Source organism: Sorex araneus, chromosome X (genome assembly GCF_027595985.1).
Source record: "Sorex araneus isolate mSorAra2 chromosome X, mSorAra2.pri, whole genome shotgun sequence".
NCBI lineage: Eukaryota > Metazoa > Chordata > Mammalia > Eulipotyphla > Soricidae > Sorex > Sorex araneus.
In genome coordinates, this window is record NC_073313.1 from 264,457,424 (window position 1) to 264,481,195 (window position 23,772).

The 23,772-nt window shown below is 55.7% G+C and overlaps 1 pseudogene; it reads left to right on the forward strand.

Moving 5' to 3' along the window:
* Positions 1-1,168: 1,168 nt before the first annotated feature.
* On the forward strand, positions 1,169-22,505 carry LOC129399881 (40S ribosomal protein S25-like; annotated as a pseudogene).
* The last annotated feature ends 1,267 nt before the right edge of the window (positions 22,506-23,772 follow it).

The window sequence follows — 23,772 nt, forward strand, 5'->3', positions numbered from 1 at the left end:
GGATGCGGGGAATCAAACCCAGGTCAGCCACATGCAACGCAAATGACCTACCCACCTCACTATCGCTGCAGCCCCATGCCTGACTCCTTGCCTTGCCCGTGCCCCTTCATCCCCCTCTTAAGTCTTCCCCGCCCCACCCATGAGAGGCGCCCCCAGAGACCCCTTTTCACATCACCCTGAGCCTTTACCCCACACATCCCCTCCCCGGGCGTGGGGGGGGTGGGGGGTGGGATAGTTTCCTTGGGAGTTGTCTGTGGGCTCCGTCCCAGGCCCGAGGACAGCCTTATCTGCTGGGTTCCTGGTGCCTCCTGCAAAGTCTAGTGTAAGTAGTACTGGAAATTCTTTGTTAAATGCATGAATTGATGCATGTCAAATGCATGAATGCCCAGGGATAGCTTAGTGGTTAGAGCTCATACCTAGCGCAGAAGGATCATCAACCTGATCCCTGCACCGTGTAATCGTGTAATCACAGCAGCTCTGTGGGGGATCCCGCTGCCACAAGAAAGCGCCATCTCCAGCACGCTGCAACCAAGGGTGCCAGCCTGCTCTTAGCAACCACGGAAAGGGAGGGGAAATGAATGACATCTTTGGTGTTTCGGTGGAAACAGGCGAGGGGAGCGAAGAACAGCTCACTACTTGCTCTAGGGCTTGGCTTTGAAGTCAGTCTGGGATGGAAAAATAGGAAGCTCTGGGGTCCTGACAGGTCACCTGCCTTGCCTGCCGTGAGTTTGACCCCTGGCACTGCCTCACATCATCAGATTCACAAAACAACACAGCCCAGTATACAACCCCCACCATCAGCACTAGGAAGGAAGGACAGTAATAACTCCTAATGTGGAATGCTTGGCACACTTTAAGTCTGTTTCAGTTCTTTCCATTGGAATTTCTTTATTTGGGGAGGCGGGTCTGAATCTGGCAATGCCCAAGGTTTACTCCTGGCTCTTTGCTCAGGCATCACTCCTGGAGGGGCTCAGGGGATCATATGGGGTACTGAGATCTAATCTAACCAGGATCAACCGAGTGCAAGGCAAGCACTCTGCCTGCTATACAAGTTCTCCAGTCCCAGGAATTCATGTGCATTTGAAAATCACCCTTGTTTTTACAGAAATGGAATAGAGAAGAAAGTCATCTAGTCTGGGCCGCAGTGAGTGGGGGAGGGAAACTCGCAATGGAGATGGGGTGTGCCATCCCCACCCCTGGAGAAGAGGTGGCTAACCTCCTGGACTGCTGCCACGAGTCCTCCCGGCTGTGTTCCCTGGTCTCTCACGGCAGCGCTCAGGAGACCGTTTGGTGCCAGGATAGAATCCGGCTCCTGCATGCAAAGCTTGTTCAGAGTGGCTGGTGCCTGGTGCTAACCGGGCTCACACCTGCACGGATTAGCTCCCAGTAAACTCGGGACCAGACTATTAGCCAAAATTCTGGCACCATGAAGGGGCTGTTTACACTGTGATCTGGAGCTCAGGGCCCTGCCCTACTGCAAGAGTATTTAACCACAGGGGCTGGAACGATAGCACAGCGGGGAGGGCGTTTGCCTTGCACGCGGCTGACCTGGTTTCGATTCCCAGCATCCCATATGGTCCCCTGAGCACCGCCAGGAGTAATTCCTGAGTGCAGAGTCAGGAGTAACCCCTGAGCATCTACAGATATGACCCAAAAAGCAAAAAAAAAGAGAGTAACTACTAACCTTGGAAAGGAGTTTATTTTTTTTTCTTTTTGGGTCACACCCGGCGATGCACAGGGGTTACTCCTGGCTCTGCACTCAGGAATTACCCCTGGTGGTGCTCAAAGGAACATATGGGATGCTGGGGATAGAACCCGGGTTGGCCTCGTGCAAGGCAAATGCCCTCCCCGCTGTGCTATCGTTCCAGCCCAAAGGCCTTAATTTTATTTTATTTATTTATTTATTTTGCTTTTTTGGGGTCACGTCTGGCGATGCACAGGGGTTATTCCTGGCTCTGCACTCAGGAATTACCCCTGGCGGCGCTCAGGGGACCATATGGGATGCTGGGATTCGAACCCGGGTCGGCCGGGTGCAAGGCAAATGCCCTACCCACTGTGCTATTGCCCCAGCCCCAAGGCCTTAATTTTTTTAATGAGGGCAAGTGAAGAGGGCTAGGTCTTGCACGCTGCTGACCCGTGTTTGATCCCTGGCACTGCCTGAGGTCCCCTGAACACTCAGGAGTGATCCCTGAGCACAGAGCCAGGAGTCAGCTAAAGACAGCTGGGTGTGGCCTCCAAAAAAAAGTAAATAAGGTCAAGCACCTGGGAAACCAATTTAAACCCAGCGTGCCCCTGTCCCCTGAACACAGCAGCAGCAGCTCCTACGCCCAGAGCCAGGGGTCCTGCCAAGCGCTGCCCAGACTAGCTCAAAAGAAAAAGGAAAAACAAAAAATAAACATAAATTTTAAAGGTCAAGTTTCCAAGAATGGGTCCTCTGGAACCTGCACCACTCTTCCAATACTGTAAAAACTGAAAAACTTTTTAAGTCTGGGTCATCCGTTCTAAACAGAAAATGAAAACGGGCCCAGAAAGACAGCACTGTGGGCTGAGCATGCTTGGGCCCGAGGCAGGTTCCTGCGACCTCGCTGTCCCTGTGTTCAGGCCAGCAGAGCTACAGTGTTCCTGGAGGAGGCGCATTTGATTGCGGGCCCCAGGGCTGGGCCTCGAGCACTGTTTCCCAGGCCTTGTTATCAGAGCCGGCCTGGCCTGGAACAGCTTCCGTGCCCAGAGACCTCAGGCCCTCCCCTTTGGATAGTTCTCCGCCAAGGGCCGCCTGGGGTCGGGGCTGGGAGCTGACTGGATGTTGGGGCAGTGAAGGGGGCAGAGGGACGGAGGAGCAGGGCCTCTGGCAGCCCCTACCACCCCCACAGCCACAGGGACCCCAACTCTAATTCTTTCCCCCAGATTTTCACACTGAGGTTTTGAAGGGGTTTTGTTCATTGTTTTTGTTTTTGTTTTTTTTGCATTTTGGGTCACACCCGGCGATGCACAGGGGTTATTCCTGGCTCTGCACTCAGGAATCACTCCTGGTGGTGCTCAGGGGACCCTATGGGATGCTGGCGATCAAACCCGGGTCGGTCACTGTGCAAGGTAAACACCCTACCCACTGGGCTATCGCTCCAGCCCCTTTTGTTTGTTTTTCTGGGGGGTGGCGGCCAGCATTGCTCAGAGGACCCTATGCAGTGGGTGGAACTGAGACTGGCCACAAGCCAGGCGAGGCCTGAACCGTGCGCTGTCTTCCCCTCCTCCAGCAGGGCGTTTGGGGGCCTTTGACACCGCTGAGCCGCGGGCACTCACTGACAGATGAGCCATCACTGCCACGCCAGCCCCATCTTCAGGGGGGCCCCCGCGGGCTGTGGGGTCTGCCCCCCTCAGCCTGGCCAGGACCAGACCCAGGTGCAGAGTACCAGACGGCCTTGAGGGCTGTTCCCCTTCCTGCCTCAGGTGCCCCGGGGCTGCCAGCCCCGAGGCCAGGGGCGCCTGCTCTGAGGAAAACATCATGAACCCGCAGTGCAGGTTCCCTCCCTCCTGCTTCCTGGCCACAAGGTTGTCACCCTCCCTGAGTTCCTGCCGCTGCCTCCTGAGGCCTGGGAAAGCCCTGATTGTCCCATCCAGGCGGGGGAGCACTGCCGGAGAGAACCCCAAAGACACCCACCTCCAGCCTGCCCACAGCTAGCCCAGGGCTCTTCTCTCAGGGCACTCCCCTCTTATCCCCTCTTCTCACTCCCAACAATTCCCTAATCTCCCACCCACAGAGAACCCCCTCCCTCGAGCACCCCCCCCATCTGCTTGCCTTGGCTCCCCCCTGAGCACTGCCACATGGGCGCCCATCCCTGGAGTGGCCCCGCCGCAGGTCCCCCGCAGACCTGACAACAGCGCCTGCTCGGGGGTCTCCCATCTGGCTGCCATGCTGGCCTGGGGGTCGCACACTGTCTGGCCTGCTGCTTTCCCCCTCACGGCCCTCAGCGAACTGTGGGGTCTGAGAAATGCCCATTCAGGGGTCAGGATGTGGTCTAGAGCTGCAGGAGGAACTTCAGGTGAGCCCCGGAGAACCCCGAGAAACTGCGAGGGGATTTCCACGGCCTGGGGGGCTCCCACACACTCCAGAGAACAGGGCAGCTGCATGCAGGCCTGGGGCTAGCCCAGCGCTGTCTGCTCCCGCCTCGCTGCTCCGTCCCTGGCCTCCACCTCCTGTCCTGCCGCCTGACCCAGCGGACTGAATGGCTACTAAGGGTCTGGACCTCAGCTCTGTCCCTCAGTTTGAATTTTTACTTTCCTTCTAAGAAACTGGATGGGGGACTACTTCAGGGGTCAAAACCGGGGTCTCACACATGCAAGGCAAATGGTGTCACTGAGTTATATCCCCACCCCAGAACCTTTTGTTTTAGGGAGACGCCTCACAGTGCTCAGGGGTCCTCCTGGCTCTGTGCTCAGCAGTTACCGCTGGCACTGCGTAGGGCACCATGCGTGGTGCTGGGGATGTGAAGCCAGGGAGCTACGACCATAATCTCATGCAAGGCAAGTGCCTTCCCTCTGCGCCCAGCCTTAAATGATCAGTTTTACCTCACCCCTACTAGGATGACCCTTGTAAGGAAAAAATAGGGCCTGGCGCAATATTACAGGGGGTAGGGCGCTCGCCTTGCACGCGGCCAACCTGGGTTTGATCCCGACATTGTAGGGTCCCCTGAGCCCACCAGGATTGATGCCTGAGCTCAGAGCCTGAGCAGTGCCAAGTGTGTCCCCCAAATAAAACAAGATGGGTTCGTGACCTCAATGTCAGGAGTGGGACGATAGAGCTGTTAAGGGGACCCGAAGGTACTAGTGTTAGGGTACACCCAGCCCCTCTAGCGAACTCTCCGGCCCTTGGTGTTGGTGGGGTGTCTGCTAGAAAGCGTCCAGAGCCCTGACAGCCACTCATGGAAATTCTCGGCCAGTCGGGCCTGCAGTTCACTGTGTGGGCCAAAGGATGAGGCTCTGTTTGGGTCCTGTAGTACTGGGGTGATCCTGTGGTACTGGGGTGATCCTGTGGTACTGGGGTGACCTGGGGCGCCCCAGAGGGACTCAGGAGATGTCCTTGGCTGCACCTGCATTGCTCAGGGGCTCGTGTGTGGGCTGCAGAATCCAAGGGGCTGGAGCGATAGTACAGAGGGTAGGACTAGAGCGTTTGCCTTGCACATGGCTGACCCGGGTTCAATCCCCAACATCCCGTATGGAAGTCAGGTGTGTGCCTTACACCAGCACTGCTCGCCGCCGTTTGATCCCTGCATAAGGCTTCCTGAGCACCGCTAGGGAGGGGTGATCCTTGAGTACAGAGGCAGGAGTAAGCCCTGAGCACCACATGGTGTGGCCACAAACAAACCAAATAAACATGAATTAACTCTCAGGGAAAACCAGGGCCAGGATGAGGATTGCACCGCTTGCATGCAGACCCGGAGAAACTGGCATGGAGGGGGAGGGGAACAGGGAGCAGGGAGCAGGTGGGCGACAGTCCAGCCAAGGTCAGGGACGTGGCCCTGCAGTTAAATTCAGGTTCGCATCTCACTTGCATGAGCCCTGGGTTCCACCCGGGCACTGGGAAGCGGAAAGCAGCACAATCCATCGGGAAGCCGGGGTAGGGGCTGGGCGCAGGATGGAGAGCGTTTGGCTCGTGTCCCCGAGGTCCGGCGGAGCAGGGCTCAACTGGCCTTGCCCGCATGTACTAATCACAGGCTCCTGGAGGAAATGACTTTAAGCTGGCCCGGAAGTCCAGAGGACCTAGGTTGGGAGCAAAGCGCTTCAGCAGGCGGGAGAGGGGGAGCAGAGGGGCCCCCTCGGACCCTGCTGAACACTCTGGAGCCCAGGGCTTAGAGGGCGTCCCCTCCCCATCTCTGTCCACTGTGCCATAGTCACAGCAGCCTCAAGTCTGCACCCCTCAGAGTCCTGAAGGAGCTGGGGGTGGGGGCCAGGGAACGCCCTTGGGTTCCTAAAAATGGGGGGTGGGCATGTACCGGACAATAGACAGGGGTCACCAGAAACCTTCCCAGCCCCAGAACCTCGGGTTCTAATTTCATTTCCTCCTCTCCGTGGGGGTATCTGCTCTAGCTCCAGGGGCCAAGGGCACAGAGGTTCCTGGCCACTGTGACTTCCCCTAAGACGCCCGCTGCCCTCCAGCCCCCCCCACCGGCCCTACCCCCACACCAGCTCTCCAATGAAAAGAAGGGAGGGGCGGAGCTACAGTACAGCGGGCAGGGCACTTGCCTTTCACACCACCCACTGGGTCCGATCCACGGCATCCCATGCGGTCCCTGCGCCCACCAGGAGTTATTCCTGAGTGCAGAGCCAGGAGCAACCCCTGAGTATGCCGAGTGTGGCCGAAAAAAAAAATTAATCAGAAAAGAGGCGGGAGCCCCCAGTTTCCCGCCACCTAGGACCGGCTCCCCAGGGGGTGCAGTGGCCCGCGGCGTCCAGCAGGTGGCGGCGCCGAGGCCCGTCGGGGCCTTCCCCTGGGGGCGCCGCCGGTGCTGTCTAGGGAACCGCACTGGGCCCGCCACCCGCGCCTTCGTGGAACTTGGATCCTGGCCTTTGGCTGTAGGCCCCAAGCCAGGTGGCGTGGCAGAGCCACACTAACTGCCCGGTCCCCTTCGCTGACATCGCCCCTGCGCCGGGCCCTGCTCTTGAGGTGCCTTGGTCCGGCCCTCCCGGGCGCGCCAGCTCCTTCCTGCAGAAGCTCAACTAGGAAGTCTGGAGAGGAGAGGAGGGGGCCCACCGGGGAGGAGGGGGTCTGCGCTGCGGGAGGGGTGAGAAGGGGGCTGCCAGGGGGAGGAGGGGGATTCTACATGGGGTGAACCCTGCCTCCCTCCTGCAGTCCCTTCTTTCTCTTCCTTTTATTTTTCTGTGTTCCAGACCCTGGGCAGTGCTGCTCCAGGTGGTCCCGGTGGGGGCAGGAGGCGGGGCAGGTGTGCTTCCTTCCAGGCGCCTTCCTGGGCATTCTCCCACCCGCTCCTGCTCCTCCGGGCCTCCCGCAGCGCCCGGAGACCACCCCCCTCCTGCCCCAGCCATCCTCACCGCGGGAAAGGGGTCTGGGCTGGGGAAGGGGTGCAGCGGGCTGGAGGTCAGGTTCCTTCCCAGGACCACAAGGTTCCCCCCAGCCCCCCGTGGGATCCCCCAGTGCAGGAAAGAAAGGGGCCTTACCCCTGGCTAACATGACCCCCTTCTAGAAGCTGTCCTGTCCCTTTCCTCCTTTTGACACCAACCCTCTGAACTCCAATCGCCCCCACCCCTAGCTGCCCCTCCCTCTGGTCACCATGGCCCCCTCAGTAGCCGACACCCTGCACTGTCCCAGGACCGTCTGGACCCCAGGCCAGCGATTGCCCGAATCACCCCTTTGTAAAAGCCATTCATGGAGGTGCAGGTTCATGTCTCTAATATTCATTTTTGGGGGGCTGGGGCAATAGCACAGCGGGTAGGGCATTTGCCTTGCATGCAGCCGACCCGGGTTCAATTCCCAGCATCCCATATGGTCCCCTGAGCAACGCCAGGAGTAACTCCTGAGTGCAGAGCCAGGAGTAACCCCTGTGCATTAACCCCAGCTGTGACCCAAAAAGCAAAAGAATAAAAATAAATTTTTAAAAAATTCACTTTTGGGGGGACAGAGTGACGGTACAGCAGGTAGGGCGCTTGCCCTGCACACATCCGACCCAGGTTCAATTAATTCCCGGTGTCCCATATGGTCTCCCAAGCCCACCAGGAATGACCCTGAGCGCAGAACCAAGAGTAATCCCTGAGCACAGCCAGATGTGGCCTTTCCCCCACCCCCCAAAAAAAAAAATTCACTCACTTTAGATGTGTGGTTTAGTGCGGTCCAGTAAACATCACTGTATCACTGTCACTGTCATCCCGTTGCTCATCGATTTGCTCGAGCGAGTACCAGTAACATCTTCGTTGTGAGACTTCTTGTTACTGTTTCTGGCATATCGAATACGCCAGGGGTAGCTTGCCAGGCTCTGCCGTGTGGGCAGGATACTCTCAGTAGCTTGCCGGGCTCTCCGAGAGGGGTGTAGGAATCGAACCCGGGTCAGCTTCATGCAAGGCAAATGCCCTACCCGCTGTGCTATCGCTCCAGCCCTCCAGTAAACATAATCCTGACAAAATCCAGTTTTCCTGCCCCCAAACTCCATGCCTGCCTTTTTTTCTCCTGCAAATTAAGACCTAAATTCAAGATTCAAACAATTCAGTCCACTAAATTGTATAAACCCGCCTGCCTGCTTTGGACTTGCTCCCCCTCCCGCCCATCCCCACTCTCTGACCCATTCTCTGTCTCTGGTTTGTCCCTTCCCAGACCCCCTGTCACTGGTCAGACAGCCTTAGAGGTCCGCTGTAGTCACACATTTTGACTTTGCTTTAATGTATCCTTTATTTCGTCTTATTCTTCCTTTCCCTTTGTTGTTGTGAGATGGTGATGGTGGCAGTGGCGGTGGCTGTCACTCTCTGGAGTGGCGGCCTGGGGGCTCCCAGCCAGCAGAGCCATCCGACCCTCCCTCAGCTCGTGTAGGCGGCCCCAGGGGTCGAAGAAGTCGGGCCTCAAGTTTCAGAGCAGGACCTTTCTGCCCCCGACAGGCCTGGACCCATCACATTGGGAATCTTCGCATTTTTTTTCCTTTACATATTTTATTGGACTGGAGTGATAGCACAGTGGGTAGGGCATTTGCCTTGCAGGAGGCCGACCTGGGTTCGATTCCTCTGCCCCTCTCGGAGAGCCTGGCAAGCGCCCCGTGGCGTATTCGATATGCCAAAAACAGTAACAAGTCTCACAATGGAGACGCTACTGGTGCCCACTCAGGCAAATCGATGAGCAGCGGGACAGTGCCACAGTGCTATTTTATTTTTATAAAGTTGTTCACAATAGTCCATTACAGATAATATCCAAACACCAATCCCACCACCGTGCACCTTGCCACCACCATAAGAGGAAAGTGTGTGAAGATTGTTGTATTAATCCTGGCGCCATTAAGCCCTTGTATAAGAGATTACAAGCACGTATGTTAAACCCAAACAAATGTGTACTATTCTTGGCACATCAGTGCATCTTTGCACTTCTTTGGCTGCTGGAGCCCAGTCACAGTTTAGGGGTGCTTCGGTCCCCTCTCCTCAGCCCTGCCCTCTCCAAAGCCCTTCCCGAAGCTTCCTTGGTCCCCAGGGCCCCACAGACTAGATCGACCTTGATTCTCTCTCCGGGCCACCAGGCAAGAAATGTGGGAGGCAGCTGGACACTCAGCCACCCAGCCACCCGTGTCCTGCTGTCACCCTCCCTCCCCCACTGCTGGGACAGGGCTGGTGGGGACCTAGCGTCCGCCCGGCCTCCTCCTAAGAGCGGGCGCGGCAGATGCCCCCGGCGCCCTCACAGTCTGGGCTGTTCTTCAAGGGCTCGAGGCCCAAAGCTCTCCAACAGCTTCTCCCTCACGGATAGGGGACATGGGAGCCGGGTGAGTCAGCGGCCCACGGTGCCACAGCCCTCCGTGCTGACTTGGGACTGTGAGGTGACACAGGCCTTATGCCAAAGTGCCCGGAGCCATAGGACAGCGGGGGGGGGGGGGGGGCTCTCGCCTTGCACGAGGCTGACCTGGGTCCAATGCCTGGTCGCTCATATGGTCCCCTGAGCACAGCCTGTGCTGGTCTCGTGCAAGGCAAACGCCCTACCCACTCGACTATCACTCAGGCCCCGTATATATATATATATATATATATATATATATATATATATATATATATATATAGTTTGTTTTTGTTTTTGGGTCACACCTGGCGATGCACAGGGGTTACTCCTGGCTCTGCACTCAGGAATCACCCCTGGCGGTGCTCAGGGGACCATATGGGATGCTGGGATTTGAACCCGGGTCGGCCGCGTGCAAGGCAAACGCCCTACCCTCTGTGCTATTGCTCCAGCCCCCCCGTCAATATATTTTTGAAAGACGAGACATACAGAGAAAAAGCTTTAATGAGTTAAGTATCTATGGGCCAGAAGCTAGTACAGCACATAGGGCACTTGCCTTGCACACGGCCAACCTGGGTTTGACCCCCTGGCATCCCACATGGCCCCCCAAGCCTGCCAGGAGTGATCCCTGAGCACAGAATCAGGAGTAAGCCCTGAACACTACTGGGTGTGGCCCAAAACCAACAAACTAAATATTTGGTTTTTTAGGGGTAGGGCAGGGCGGGTCACAGCTGGCAGTGCTTGGGGCTTACTCCCGGCTCTGTGCTCAGGGATCATTCCTGGCGGGGCTTGTGAGGCGCTCTGTGGGGCCGGGAGTGAACCCCGGGGTGAGCTGCATGAAAAGGTAGGCGGCCTCTCCCACACCCGCTCTGAGATAGCTCTCATCCCTGAGTCAGCTAAGGGTCGCTCGTCCCTCCCCGCCACTGCGGACTCGGGATAGCGAGTCTCTCTCAAGTCCTGTGGTAACGCCCAGCAGCGGAACTGTCGGAGCACACGGAGGTTCTATTTTGAGTTCTGGAGCAAACGCTATCCCGGGATCCCCAGTGACTCCGCTCCTGGGCATCAGTGCCTGGGGCTCCTCTCCACCCTGGCCATCAGCTGCTTCTTTTGGAGTGAGAAACACACAGGCAGTGTTCAGGGTTACTCCTGGCTCTGTGCTCAGGGGACCATAGGGGTTGCCAGGGACCCAAACCTGGGTGAGCACATGTGAGTAACTGCCCTCCCCATTGTGTTAACGCTCTGGCCCTTGGTTCTTGTTTCTGTTCCCACTGTTTTTTTTTTTTTCTTTTTGGGTCACACCTGCCGATGCACAGGGGTTACTCCTGGCTCTGCACTCAGGAATTACCCCTGGCAGTGCTCAGGGGACCATATGGGATGCTGAGAATTGAACCCGGGTGAACCGCATGCAAGGCAAACGCCCTACCCGCTGTACTATTGCACCAGCCCCGTTCACGCTGTTTCTGGATGGGTGTGAGGCAGCTGTCCCCTCAGCTCTGACGGGCACTCCCCGAGTGGTCAGGGTGTGACGCAGCGTCCCCGCAGCTCTGGTCTGCATGCACCTGGCAGCCAGTGGCGTGTAGCACCTTTCCAAGTGGCTTTGCCATCTGTCCGTCTTTTTTAGAAGTGTCCTTTCCCGTTTTGGGGGGGGGGAGCTACACCCAGCAGTGCTCAGGGCTTACTCCTAGCCCTGCACTCAGGGATCACTCAGGGGACCATATGGGGAGCTAGGAATCGAACCCAGGTCTGGCTTGCAAGGCAAATGCTCTACCCACCGACCTGTCACCTGCCCTCTCGGCCATTTTCTGATGGGTTCCTTTGGCACTGGGTGCGTTGCTGGGGTGGGGGGTTCTATTAGAATCAACGCAGGGGACTTTTGGGTCGTGTGAGGAGTCACATGCCCTAATTTGGTCTAGTTTTATCTTCTGGTTCCCGGCTGTGGACAGAGACATCAGAAGTCAGGAGATGTGAGGCCAGACCCACTGCAGGTGCTTCCGACTCATCCGCCCTTTATCACCCCCCCCAGCCCTGAAGCCTAAAAGCACCGAGAAGCCGTGGGGGCCCGGAGCAGGTGCCAGGGGATCAGCACGTTTAGGGGACAGAGGTGGGTGGGCCCAGAAAGTCCCCTCCAGAGAGGAGGGAGGGAGAGGAGAGGAATGGGATTTCCAGGAAGCAGGGTCAGGGTGACCACGGCAGCAGAGGGTGGGAAGGGTCAGCGCCTGTGCTGAGGGGCCCGGGGTCCTCGGACATTCTCAGCATAAACCCAAGGAGCCACGTGTGCTGATGCACGGAGGGACCTGGCTGATCACGGAGACCATCTAGGGAACATCAGGCTGTAAAAGGAGAGCAGGGGGGCGGGGGGGGGGGGGTGGGAGGGCTGGAGCTGTAGTACAGCGGGGAGGGCGTTTGCCTTGCACGCGGTGGACCCCGGTTCGATTCCCAGCATCCCATATGATCCCCCGAGCACAGCCAGTAATTCCTTCCTGAGTGCAGAGCCAGGAGTAACCCCTGTGCATCGCTGAGTGTGACTCAAAAAAAAAAAAGAGAGAGCCGGGGGTAGAACAGAGCAACAGGACAGTGGGGAGGGCATTTGACCAGCCAGCTGTGGGCCCAGGTTTTTTTTTTAATTTTATCACCATGTGGAAAGTTACAGAGTTCTCAGGTTTATGTCTCAGTTATACCATATTCAAACACCATCCCTTCACCAGTGCCCATATTCCACCACCAAAATCCCCGGTATACCCCCCGCTCCCCACGCCAATTGTATAACTAATGAATTTCACTTCATTTTCTCTTCACCTTGATTACGTTCCATATTTCAACACAAAACTCACTATTGTTGTGGGAGTTATATCCCCAAACAAGATAACCCTAATAAGGAGGCATTTGATAATTAGTTTTCCATTAACAAATTGTATGTTTTCAGGTTTTAGAAAAGGTCTAAAAAAGGCTAATGCAGCCGCGCGGCTCGGATGTGTCCCAGTCCTGAATCCTGGAGCCATGTTAGTTGCTGCTCAGTGTCGCCAGGGCTCCATCTGGAGAAGGTGTGCTGGCGGCACCTCCTCCTTCCGGCCCCCCGGTGTTGCTGGCCCCAATTCGGGTCCGGAGCATTTTCCGGGAGTGGGCTCAGGTTTGATTCCCGGCACCCCAGGGGGTCCCTGGATCTCTGCCAGGAATGATCCCTGAGCACAGAGCCAGTAGTAAGCCCTGAGCACCACTGGGTGTGGCCCCCTCCCAAAGTTTGGAACTAGAAATAATGAAAGTTTCATATCGGATGCTCCCCAGACCTGGAAGCCCCGCTGTGACCCCCCCCAGTGTCAGCTGCAGGAGGTGGGGGGACGCTGTGCAGCCCAGACTTCCCCCGGGGCCCTTAACTGGGAGGCACGTCTCGCTCTTTCGCTTCGGAGCCGCAAGCGTCGGCTCAGCGCGGCCGGGACAGGAACAGGAGCGCCAGGGATTCCCGCAGTCCGGGGATCTCCCGAGGCTTTCGGAGCATCTGGGGACCCCCCAAGCTCGCCCTTGGCCATCAGCCGGTGTCCCGCTACAATCCAACCGAGCCCCCCGGAGTGCTCGGGTCATGTGACAGACTGCTTGTCTGCGCAAAGCTGGGGGCAGTTTGGCCTGGAATCAGGCGGCAACGAACTCTCTCTGGTTCTGTCGGGGTTCTCGGCCACACCCCGTGCTGCTTGGGGCCGCACGGGGGACTGCACTCCACTCAGCCTCCGGCAAGGCCTTGACCTGTGCTCCCTCCCGCCCTGTCACCGGGGTCTGTCCTGCAAGCTGGCACTGTGCTGCCCGACACTCGCTGCAGCGAGGGAAGTGGGTCAGGTGTCTGAGCCAAGTGACCTCCCCAAGGACAGTGTGGCAAGGAGTGCCGCGTGGAGGGGTTCCAACCGAGAGCGCAAGCCTCGGGAGCACCCCAGCCTGCCACGCACGTGACCCCTCCCGCAGGGGTGGGGAGGGCCCAAGGGAGCAAGCGAGGCACATCCGTGTGACCACTGGGGGTGCCTGGGAGAGAACCCCCCCAGGTGCTTCTCTAGTCCTGATGTCACTGGAAAGGTGAATTCTCGGGCCTAATCTTGGCTGGTAAAATGCAGAGTCGCCCTTATGAAAGAGTTTACTTTGTCCCACTGTTAAAACAACAGACCAACCCTCGGTACCATTCTGTGACAGAGCAGGCCGCCCTTCGCAGGGCCCGCCAAACACACGGCTTTCTGCGGCTGGGGCCATGGGGACGAGGTCAGGAGGGGGGGCGGGAAGTGACCGTGTCCACGCCCTGGTCCATTTTTAGCGTCTCAATCCAGTGGGATTCCCGGAGCGTGAGGCAACACACTTCAGTTACGGTCTCAGCGCAGGGACAAGCTGAGGAACACGATTCAGGACGAGGCATAGGGGACGTCTGTGCTTGACACATAACCATCTGGGGGGGAGGGGGGTGTTGTCCACAAGAAATCTGATTTTTCTCAACACAATTCTTTTCCTTGACTGAGAGAAGTCCGAAAAAAAAAAATTGATTTCTGGATGTTGTGTGCCCAGGTTGAAAAGTTCACCAGTTCGGGGGCTGGAGTGATAGCACAGCGGGTAGGGCGTTTGCCTTGCATGCGGCCAACCCGGGTTCGAATCCCAGCATCCCATATGGTCCCCTGAGCACTGCCAGGAGTAATTCCTGAGTGCATGAGCCAGGAATGACCCCTGTGCATTGCCAGATGTGACCCAAAAAGCAAAAAAAAAAGAAAAGTTCACCTCAGTTACCTCAAGTTCCTCAGTCACCTCAAAGTGTCCATCGACACCCTGAATAAACAGTAAGTAGGGGGCAGTGTGGGACAATATTTGCAGTCAGCGCGAGGGGGCAGACAGTTGCTGTCTCTGGTGGCGCCAAGGATCTTGACTCGCTAGTGAGCCAGCTCATGTCAAGCCCGGAGTTTTCTCTCACCCCTGTGCAGTGGTGCCGCGTCTCTCCGTGCCTCTGGGTGGTTCTGTGCTGGGTGCGAGGTGGCACAGAGGCTGGTGTCCTTCCACGATGATTCTGCCTAGCAAACACCTGGAGCTTTTTTTTTTTTTTTTTTTTTGGCTTTTTGGGTCACACCTGGAGATGCTCAGGGTTCCTCCTGGCTCTGCACTCAGGAATCACTCCTGGTGGCGCTCGGGGACCATACGGGATGTCGGGAATCAAACCTGGGTTGCTGTCCTATAGCTCCAGCCCCCACCTGGAACATTCTTGACTGCCACAAAAATAGACTTCCTCCCTCACGGCTCCTGAAACTGGCGCTTTCTGGTCCCAGTTCTCTCGGTTCCCACTTCTGTTTTTTGGCCACACCCAGCTCTGCTCTCAGGAATCACTCCTGGTGAGGCCAGGGGAACAAGCAGGACGCTGGGGGTGGAACCCGGGTCAATCGCACGCAAGACAAACGCCATTCCTGCTGTCCTATCACTCCAGCCCCTTGGGGTCCCACTCTTTTTGTTTGTTTTTGGGTCACACCCGGTGATGCACAGGGGTTACTCCTGGCTCTTCACTCAGGAATTACCCTTGGTGGTACTCAGGGGACCATATGGGATGCTGGGATTAGAACCCAGGTCGGCCGTGTGCAAGGCAAACGCCCTACCCGCTGTGCTATCGCTCCAGCCCCTGGGGTCCCACTTTTGATGGAGACAAATACACCAGAACAGAAATGTCATCTTTCTGCTTATATGCTTTCAGGCTACACCCAGCCGTGTTCAGGGCTTACTTCCGGCCCTAGTGCTCACTCTGGTGCAGCGGGAAAATTAGGAGAAGAAGTGGAAACCAGCAGGACCTCTGGGTGTCCCATTCTAGGAGCTGGACGAAGATGAATGAATAGGTTGTAAACCATAGCATCGTGAGCATCACCAAACAGAAGGGCCAGACCCATCTGGCTGCTTGGGCAGAACAGACCAGGGCCCCGGGGACTGGGCCTGAGTGTCCACACGGAACTTCAGACAGAGAGCATTCATCACCGTACAATCATTACGGGCTCGGCCAGCTCGTGTCTGTCGGATGCAAACTGCTCCCGCCGCATCCTGTGTCTAGCATCCTGTATCTAACCTCCCTCGGCGCCCCGACGCTGCCCCGTGGCCTGGTGGCCTGGCCACGGCCTGGTGAGACCTGCATGCGACTCGAGATAAGTCGGTTCCCCTCTCTAATCACTCACTCATCTGTTGTCGAGAGCAGCCTTCCCCACCGCTGAGCTCATTTAGGTCGCCCAGATCTCCCCTGTGATCCCCCTCCCCGCCCCAACTCTCACCCCCTCGGGCTCACCGCAGACACTTCCCCTCCCTCCAGCCTGCTTTCTCGGACTGGGGGCAAGAGCCTGCCCAATCACTCACCGCCAAACAAATCTGCCCGTTTTTTCCCCTTTCAGTTTTGAGGCCACACCTGGAGGTGCTTGGGGACCACTTCTGAGGCTTCTCGGGAGACCCTGAGGGGACCGGGCTTGAACCTGGGGCTCCAGCATGCAAAGCCTGAGTGAGCTCCAGCCCGAGTTCGTCCCCTCCCCCGACACACGCAGTTGCTGGGGAGAAAGACAGGAGGGCTGGAGAGACTGCACAGTGGGTAGGAGTTTGCCTTGCACAAGGCTGACCCGAGTTTGATCCCCAGCACCCCACCGGGGTCCCCTAGCCCCGCCAGGAGTGAGCCCTGAGCACTGCCAGGTGTGGCCCCAGAAGCAAAACAAAATAAAGATTGTTCTTTCCGGGGAACTGCTGCAAGATCTGAGCCCGCACACCTAAGGAAAGGCACAGCCATTGGGACCCTTATTCAGAATAATTTCCAATGTGCTACCTTGTATTTTAATGACAAAAAGTTAGGAATTCCTGCTTTGAAGCGACTAATGTAAAGACTTGATAAAGTCTACGAAGATAAAAAAGAAATAATAAAAGCAGAGAATTTGGGGGCCAAACGGATAGTACGGCGAGTGGGGTGTCTGCCCTGTACATGGTGGACCCGGCTTCGATCCCCGGCATCCCATACGGTCCCCTGAGGCCGGCAGGAGTGACCCCTGAGTGCGGAGCTGGGGTTGGTCCCGAGCACTGCAGTGTGCCCCCAAAACAAAAAAGGCAGAGACTTCGGTGTGGGGGGCATGCCACAGAGAAACCCCTGGTGACTACCAAGGACAGACACTGCCTCTGGCCTCTCTTAGCAGGCGTCAAACGCCACGTGGTGACTTGAACTGAGGAGCAAACCCAAGGGCCCAGAGACAGCTCTTCCCCCGCTTCACTCCCTGGAGCAGAAGCACTGTCCTCCCCCTCTGCTGAAGAAGGACTGCCTGGAGGAGGAAGAGTCTTAGGGAGACGATGTCTCCGGCATCCCCAGCTAGCCAAGGCGACACTGGGTCAGACGCCTGCCCACCTGAACCAGAGCGCTCCCAGCTCCCAGCTGTGCAATCACCCCCACCCTTGCCTAAGGAAAATTCTCAGTCTTCATTTAGAACTAGCACATCAGAATTCTTGGTGGGTGATGCTCAGGGGTCACTGCAGGCAGGGCTCAAGGAACCATATGCGGTGTCGGGGATTGAACCCGTGTTGACCAAACACATGGCAAGCTCCTTCACCCCGTCCTTTCTGCTTTACAAGAGAGTCTCGGTCTCTCTAGGTAAGCAAGCTGCAGCCTGAGAAATACAGCATCTTTCCTCAGCGGGCCCCAGTGCCTTTAGTACCCCAACTCTCTGCAAACAGGAAAACATCAAAAGAGGGGACCCCACCCAGGCAACGGGGGACGATCTGCAGATACATCCCCCAGTCTGCCGAGAGGCAGGCAGCCGCTGAACAGGCTAAGGGTCTTAGCACGTGAACCAGCAGGAAACTTCTCTGACTGGGGAGTCGGCTCACAGGGTTGGACGCCGAGAGCCCGGAACTCAGTCCCCGGGACTGCATGACTGGAGCCCCAGCGCCACCAGGAGTGACCCCCGAGCACTCGGCACTGAGCCAGAACAGCTGGGCTTTACCTCCAAACCACTGAAAGCAAAAGTGGTGTGTGTTAGGGTGCAGCTGCTGCCCTTTTTTTTTTTTTTTTTTGCTTTTTGGGTCACACCCGGCAATGCACAGGGGTTACTCCTGGCTCATGCACTCAGGAATTACTCCTGGCAGTGCTTGGGGGACCATATGGGATGCTGGGAATCGAACCTAGGTCGGCCATGTGCAAGGCAAACGCCCTACCCGCTGTGCTATCGCTCCGGCCCGCTGCTGCCTTAAACGTGTCTGCTCCATACTAAATCATGGCTGGACCACCAGTGGTGTCTCCATTCCAAACTGGACTACCACGATGCCCTGAAAAGGCAAGCACACGCCCCTTGGTGAAGGTACCCCATAATACCAGGAGGTGCCCTGGTATTTCTGTGTGCGTGAGCTGTGCTGCATCCGTACTAAGCCCTACTTATGTTTCTTCGCAAGCCTGCTTATAAGCACTGTGTTCACTGTTCCCGTCATAATAAACCACGCAAGCCCATCGAATGCAAAATGTAAGCCACTGAATCCATGAACACAAAGTTGAACGCTCTGGGGGCCGGAGCCATAGTACAGTGGGGAGGGCATTTGCCTTGCATGCGACCAACCCAGGTTCGATCCCCGGCATCCCATATGGACCCCGAGCACTGCCAGAGGTGATTCCTGAGCGCAGAGCCAGGAGTAATCCCTGAGCATCGCTGAATGTGTACCAAAAAGCAAAAAAAAAAAAAAAAACACCACCAAAGTTGAATGCTCTGGACATGCTGGACGAAGCTTCAAAACCCCAGTCAGGTTAGGTTCGGGCAAGCCACCAGGAAAGAAAGGAGGAAACTGGAAAAAAGAGCAACTTGTGTTGTTTGGCTATTGTGTTTACAGGTTGGGTGAACTTTAAAGAAACAAAGCTGAACTTGCAAAAGATGCCAGTATAAATCTTACTTTACACCCGAGAAATAAGCTCCTCCAAAGGTGAGGCCAGAGGTAAGACAAGGCCTCGGCCTCACATCCAAAGACTGGGTCAAGGGCTGAGTTCAAAGTTCAAACGGCTGGGGCTGGAAAGATAGCACAGCGGGTAGGGCGTTTGCCTTGCACGCGGCCGACCCGGGTTTAAATCCCAGCATCCCATATGGTCCCCTGAGCACGGCCAGGGGTAATTCCTGAGTGCAGAGCCAGGAGTAACCCCTGTGCATCGCCAGGTGTGACCCAAAAAAGAAAAAAAAAAAAAAACAAAGTTCAAAGGGCTGCTATGCTGAAAAGAAAATCGCTAGAGGGCAATTCCTAGAGAACCTGCCCCCTGCCCAGGATATGCACCCAGGAAATCTAAAAGATAAGGCTTTCAAACATCCTGCTTTTCTTTCCTTGCCCCTTTATCTTTCTATCTAAGCCTTAAATCCTACCCGTGTGCTGTCCTAGTAAGAGCCAGTTTCCCACCTTTTCCAGACTAGGAGGTCATCCCTGTAGTTTCTCCTGGATTTTGTCTCCAGTCCTCTGCTTCCAAGCTTCACTAAACTAGCTGCGAAGCATCTGCAATCCCCCTCTTCAGATTAAGCAATGCAGTGGAATGACTTTTTCCTGGATCCTGATTTTGAAAGAGGAAGCCTCTGCTTCCCCTGGCCAGCTGCTAGACTCTCCCCAGCCTACACTCGAAACAGTGCTGCAAATTCCTGAAACTGAGAAAGTTCAGTCACCCCAGGGACTTGGGCTTACCGGAAACGACAATCACTTGGGCGGTTAGTCAAATATGAACCCAAACAGATCCCAAGTAGACAGTCCCCATCAGCCTAAGTGGGAATGCAAGACTTTAATCTTAGCAACACAAGAGGGCCCTAAATTAACAAGGCGTCTCACGGGACACAAATGATCCTCTAAGTTCCTCCCCCGAAGAAGTTTCTGTATCTCCAGCCTAAAGGAGTTTCTTTCTCTTCTACTTTTCAACAAATGTGTCTTTTTCTTCTTTTTTGTTTTTTTGGGCCACACCAGGTGATGCTCTGGATTTACTTCTGGCTCTGTGTTCAGAAGGATCATACAGGTTGGCAGGAATCGAACCCGCGTCACCTACACGGGAAGCATCCCACTGGTACTATTGCTCCAGCTCCAAACTTTCCTGACATCTTCATTGCTCAGTACTCTCATGCTTTGAGCACATCACTCTTAAAAATACTGACGAGGGCTGGAGTGATAGCACAGCGGGGAGGGTGTTTGCCTTGCATGCAGCCGACCCGGGTTCGATTCCCAGCATCCCATATGGTCCTCCTGAACACCGCCAGGGTTAACTCCTGAGTGCAGAGCCAGGTGTGACTCCCCCCAAAAACAAACAAAAAAAAAAAATACTGACGAGGGGCCGGAACCATAGCACGGTGGTTAAGGTGCACGCCTAGCATGCAGCAGACCCCGGTTCAATCCTCAGCACCCCAAATAGTCACATGAGCCCAGCAGGCGTGGTTCCCGGGTGCCGAGCCCAAAGTACACCCTGAACACCGCTGGGTGTGGCCCCCAAACAAACAACCATGAGGCGCAGCAAGAATTAAGACCAAAGCGGCACGTGGGCAAGGATTTCTCCTCTCCCTCGCATTCAGCTGCCTTCCCCTTAAGTTTTCAAAAAAAAGCGTTGTTGTGTGGGGCTGGAGCGACAGCACAGCGGGGAGGGCGTTTGCCTTGCACGCAGCCAACGCAAGTTCGATTCCCAGTATCCCATAGGGTCCCCTGAGCACCGCCAGGAGTAATTCCTGAGTGCAGAGCCAGGAGTAACCCCTGTGCATCCCCGGGTGTGACCCAAACAAAAAAAAAAAGCGTTGTTGTGAAACACGGAGTCCACCACTGTTCTAACGGGTGCACGGGGCTGGGCGAAAACCTCCATCCGGGCCCGAATCTGCATGGCCCGCGCCAAAGCACCTGCCCAGACGGCGGGCTCTGTCCAGGGGGCAGCTCGCAGCTCTGTCCGGCTGACTTCCATCCCAAACAAGGATCCTCACGCCAGAAGCGCTTGGCACCACTTTCCCCGGCTAGGCCCGGCGCGGTGCGGGCAGCAGACCGCACACGGGCACGCGCGGCGGACGCGTCCAGCGTGCAGCCCGGGCACCGCGCGAGTCCAGGGCGTCGGTATCCTCGCGACCGTCCTCGGCCAATCCGAACGCTTGCCGCGTCCTCCTCCGAGCCAATCCCGAGGCGCGGCCCCGGGGAGGAGGCGGGAGGAGCGCGCGTCGGGGCGGGCTCTGGAGCGCACTCTGCGCCTGCGTGCTGGGCGGCGCTCTCGCTCCCGGCGCGCGCGCACCTGCGGGTTCCGGTGCACCTGGGGCGCTGGGCGGTCCCACCGGGTGCGCGGGGAGGAGGCGCAGGTGTCCCGCGGCCGATGCCGGGCTGCAGTGGGAAGTGAACAGCGGCCCAGTAAGCCGGCATTCGTGGAGGGCTCGTATGTGGAGGATCGTGCCCTCACCTTTTGCAGAGCGGGGCTAGGCTCAGAGGTGGAATATGGAATATTTCAGGTTCCATCCCGTGCATCGTCTGTCACCCCCCAGTATTGCCGAGTGGAGCCTCGATGGCCCCAGAACTGCCAGGCCTGAGTATCACAGCCCCAGACTCAATGTCTCATAGATGGATGTGGGACCCCTGTTTAAAAACAACAACAAAAAAAAAAAAAAAAAAAAAACCTGGAGGGATGGTACAGCGGGTAGGCGCTTACCGACTGGGAATCATCAGCATCTCATGTGGTTCCCCCAAGCCCACCAGGAGAAATTTCTGAGTGTAGAACCAAGAGTAACCTCTGAGTACCGCCAGGTGTGGCCCCCAAACAAAACAAAACAATTAGGAATTGGGGCCAGTGAGATCGTTCAGTTGTTAAGGCATTTAACCTGCACACGGTTGATCTGGGTTTAATCCTGGCACCACATATGGTTCCCTGAAACCCCAGAGTGATCTCAGCATAGATCCAGGAGTAAGCCCCGCGCATGCGTTGCCCCACCACCACCAAATTACAGGGGTTGGAGAAATAATACGGTGGATAAGGCATTTTCCTTGCATGTGGCTAACCCGGGTTTGATCCCAAATACTACATATGGTCCCCTGAGTCCTACCAGGAATGATCCCTGAGCACAGAATCAGGTGTAAGGCCTGAGCACTGGCAGCAGTGATCCTGAGTACAGCCAGGAGTGGCCCCAAAGCCACTTATTTACTTATTTATTTATATGTATATGTGTGTGCGCACATAACATTTAATTTGTGACTTTTCAAATATAATTTTTGGCTTTTGGGAACCCAACAGGAGGTGCTTGGGGCTCTTCCTGGCTTATGGTGCTCAGAAGCATGTGGGATTTGAGCCAGATTCTGTGGGGTGCAAGGCTTGCACCTCAACTCTTGTACTATCTCTCCAGCCCTCAAATCTTCCTTTCATAACAAGGAGAATGCCCTTTTACATGCCACTTACTATATTTCACCACATAAATGTTTCTTGGGTGGTCCAAAGACAAAAATAAAGTCTCAATTTTTTTTAAAGCTTCACATACCGGGGCTGGAGCAATAGCACAGCAGGTAGGGTGTTTGCCTTGCACATGGCCGACCCAGGTTCGATTCCCCGCATCCCATATGGTCCCACAAGCACTTGCAGAAGTAATTCCTGTGCATCACCGGGTGTGATCCAAAAAGAAAAAAAAAAAACTTCACATAGTTTTTTGTTCTATATCTTAGGTTCTGGAGGTAGCTGCTGCCCTCCGAGCTTCGAAATGCCTCCCAGGACGACAAGAAAAGGAAAGATGCTGGCAAGTTGGCCAAGAAAGGCAAAGACCCAGTGAACAAATCCAGTGGCAAGGCCACAAAGTGGTCCAAAGGCAAAGGTCGGGACAAGCTCAATGACTGAGTCTCATTTGACAAAGCGACCCCACGACAAGCTCTGCAAGGAAGTCCCCAGCCATAGGCCTGTACCTCCAGCTGTTGTGTCTGAGACGCTGAAGATTCAGGGATTCTTGGCCAGGGCGGCCCTTCAGGTGCTCCTTGGTAAAGGGCTCACTAAAATGTTTCAAGGCCCAGAGCTCAAGTAGTTTACACCAGGAACACCAAGACAGGGGATGGCCCAGCTGCAGGGGAAGATGTGTGAGGAGGCCCTAACTGTACATTTGGAAAAATAAAACTTGCTTTTGCTTTTTGGGTCACACCTGGTGTTGCACAGAGGTTACTCCTGGCTCATGCACTCAGGAATTACTCCCGGCGGTGCTCGAGGGACCATATGGGATGCTGGGAATTGGACCCAGGTCAGCCGCGTGCAAGGCAAACTCCTGTGCTATCGATCCAGCCCCAAAATAAAACTTTTTTTTTTTTAATTTTTGGGTCACACCCGGCTATGCTCAGGGGTTACTCCTGGCTCTGCACTCCAGCCCCCAAATAAAACTTTCTAAAGAAAAAAATATATATGTATTATCACACCCAAGGGGCCACACATGGTGGTGCTCAGGGATCCCTCCTGGTGAGCTCAGGGGACCGTCTGGGGAGCCGGGGATTGAACCAAGGCCAGCATGGCACAAAGTGCCCTACTCACTGCACAATTGCTCTGCACTATACAAACAACTTAAAAAAAAAGAGTTTTTTGTGTTTTTTTTGGTGGGAGGGGGCCCTCATGTTCCTCTGCCCCTCCTTGTTCCTGGAAGCCAGTATCGGGGAGTGTGAGTTCAAGTGTGTGTGTGTCCCGTGGCCGAGAACCACCTCCCCAAGTCAGCCGACAGGGATGGGCACACAAAGGAAGGGGCCACAGGTTGGCCAGTAATCTGTGACCCTTCATTCAAGCCTCACAGCATTACTTACATAGACAAGCAAGAAGGTGGGGGTACACATAGGTGTGGTTGAACATTATCATAACAACAAACATATTTTAAAGCCCCTCCTTCAGGGGAAGTTCTTTTAAGAGATTAACTCAAAGACAATCCAATCTGGGGTCTCAGCACTCTAGATTACTAGAAAATCCTCTCAAGGGCGGGATTCCACGTAAGGGCAGATTGATTTCTCCTTCCCTTAGTAATTCATTTAAACAATCATATTAAATTTACTTTTTTTTTTTTTTTTGCTTTTTAGGTCACACCCAGCAATGCACAGGGGTCACTCCTGGCTCATGCACTCAGGAATCACCCCTGGACCATATGGGATGCTGGGATTTGAACCCGGGTCGGCCGCGTGCAAGGCAAACGCCCTACCCGCTGTGCTATCACTCCAGCCCCTTACATTTACTTCTTATAATATTTCTAGTCTTTTTGTATGAACACAGTAAGAGATATATTAAGCTTAAAGGTTGGCTCCTGCTGGGGACATCTCGCTATATATCCCAGACCACAGTCCTCGGGCCAGGTTAGTCTTTCCTAACCCCAGCAGGGTCC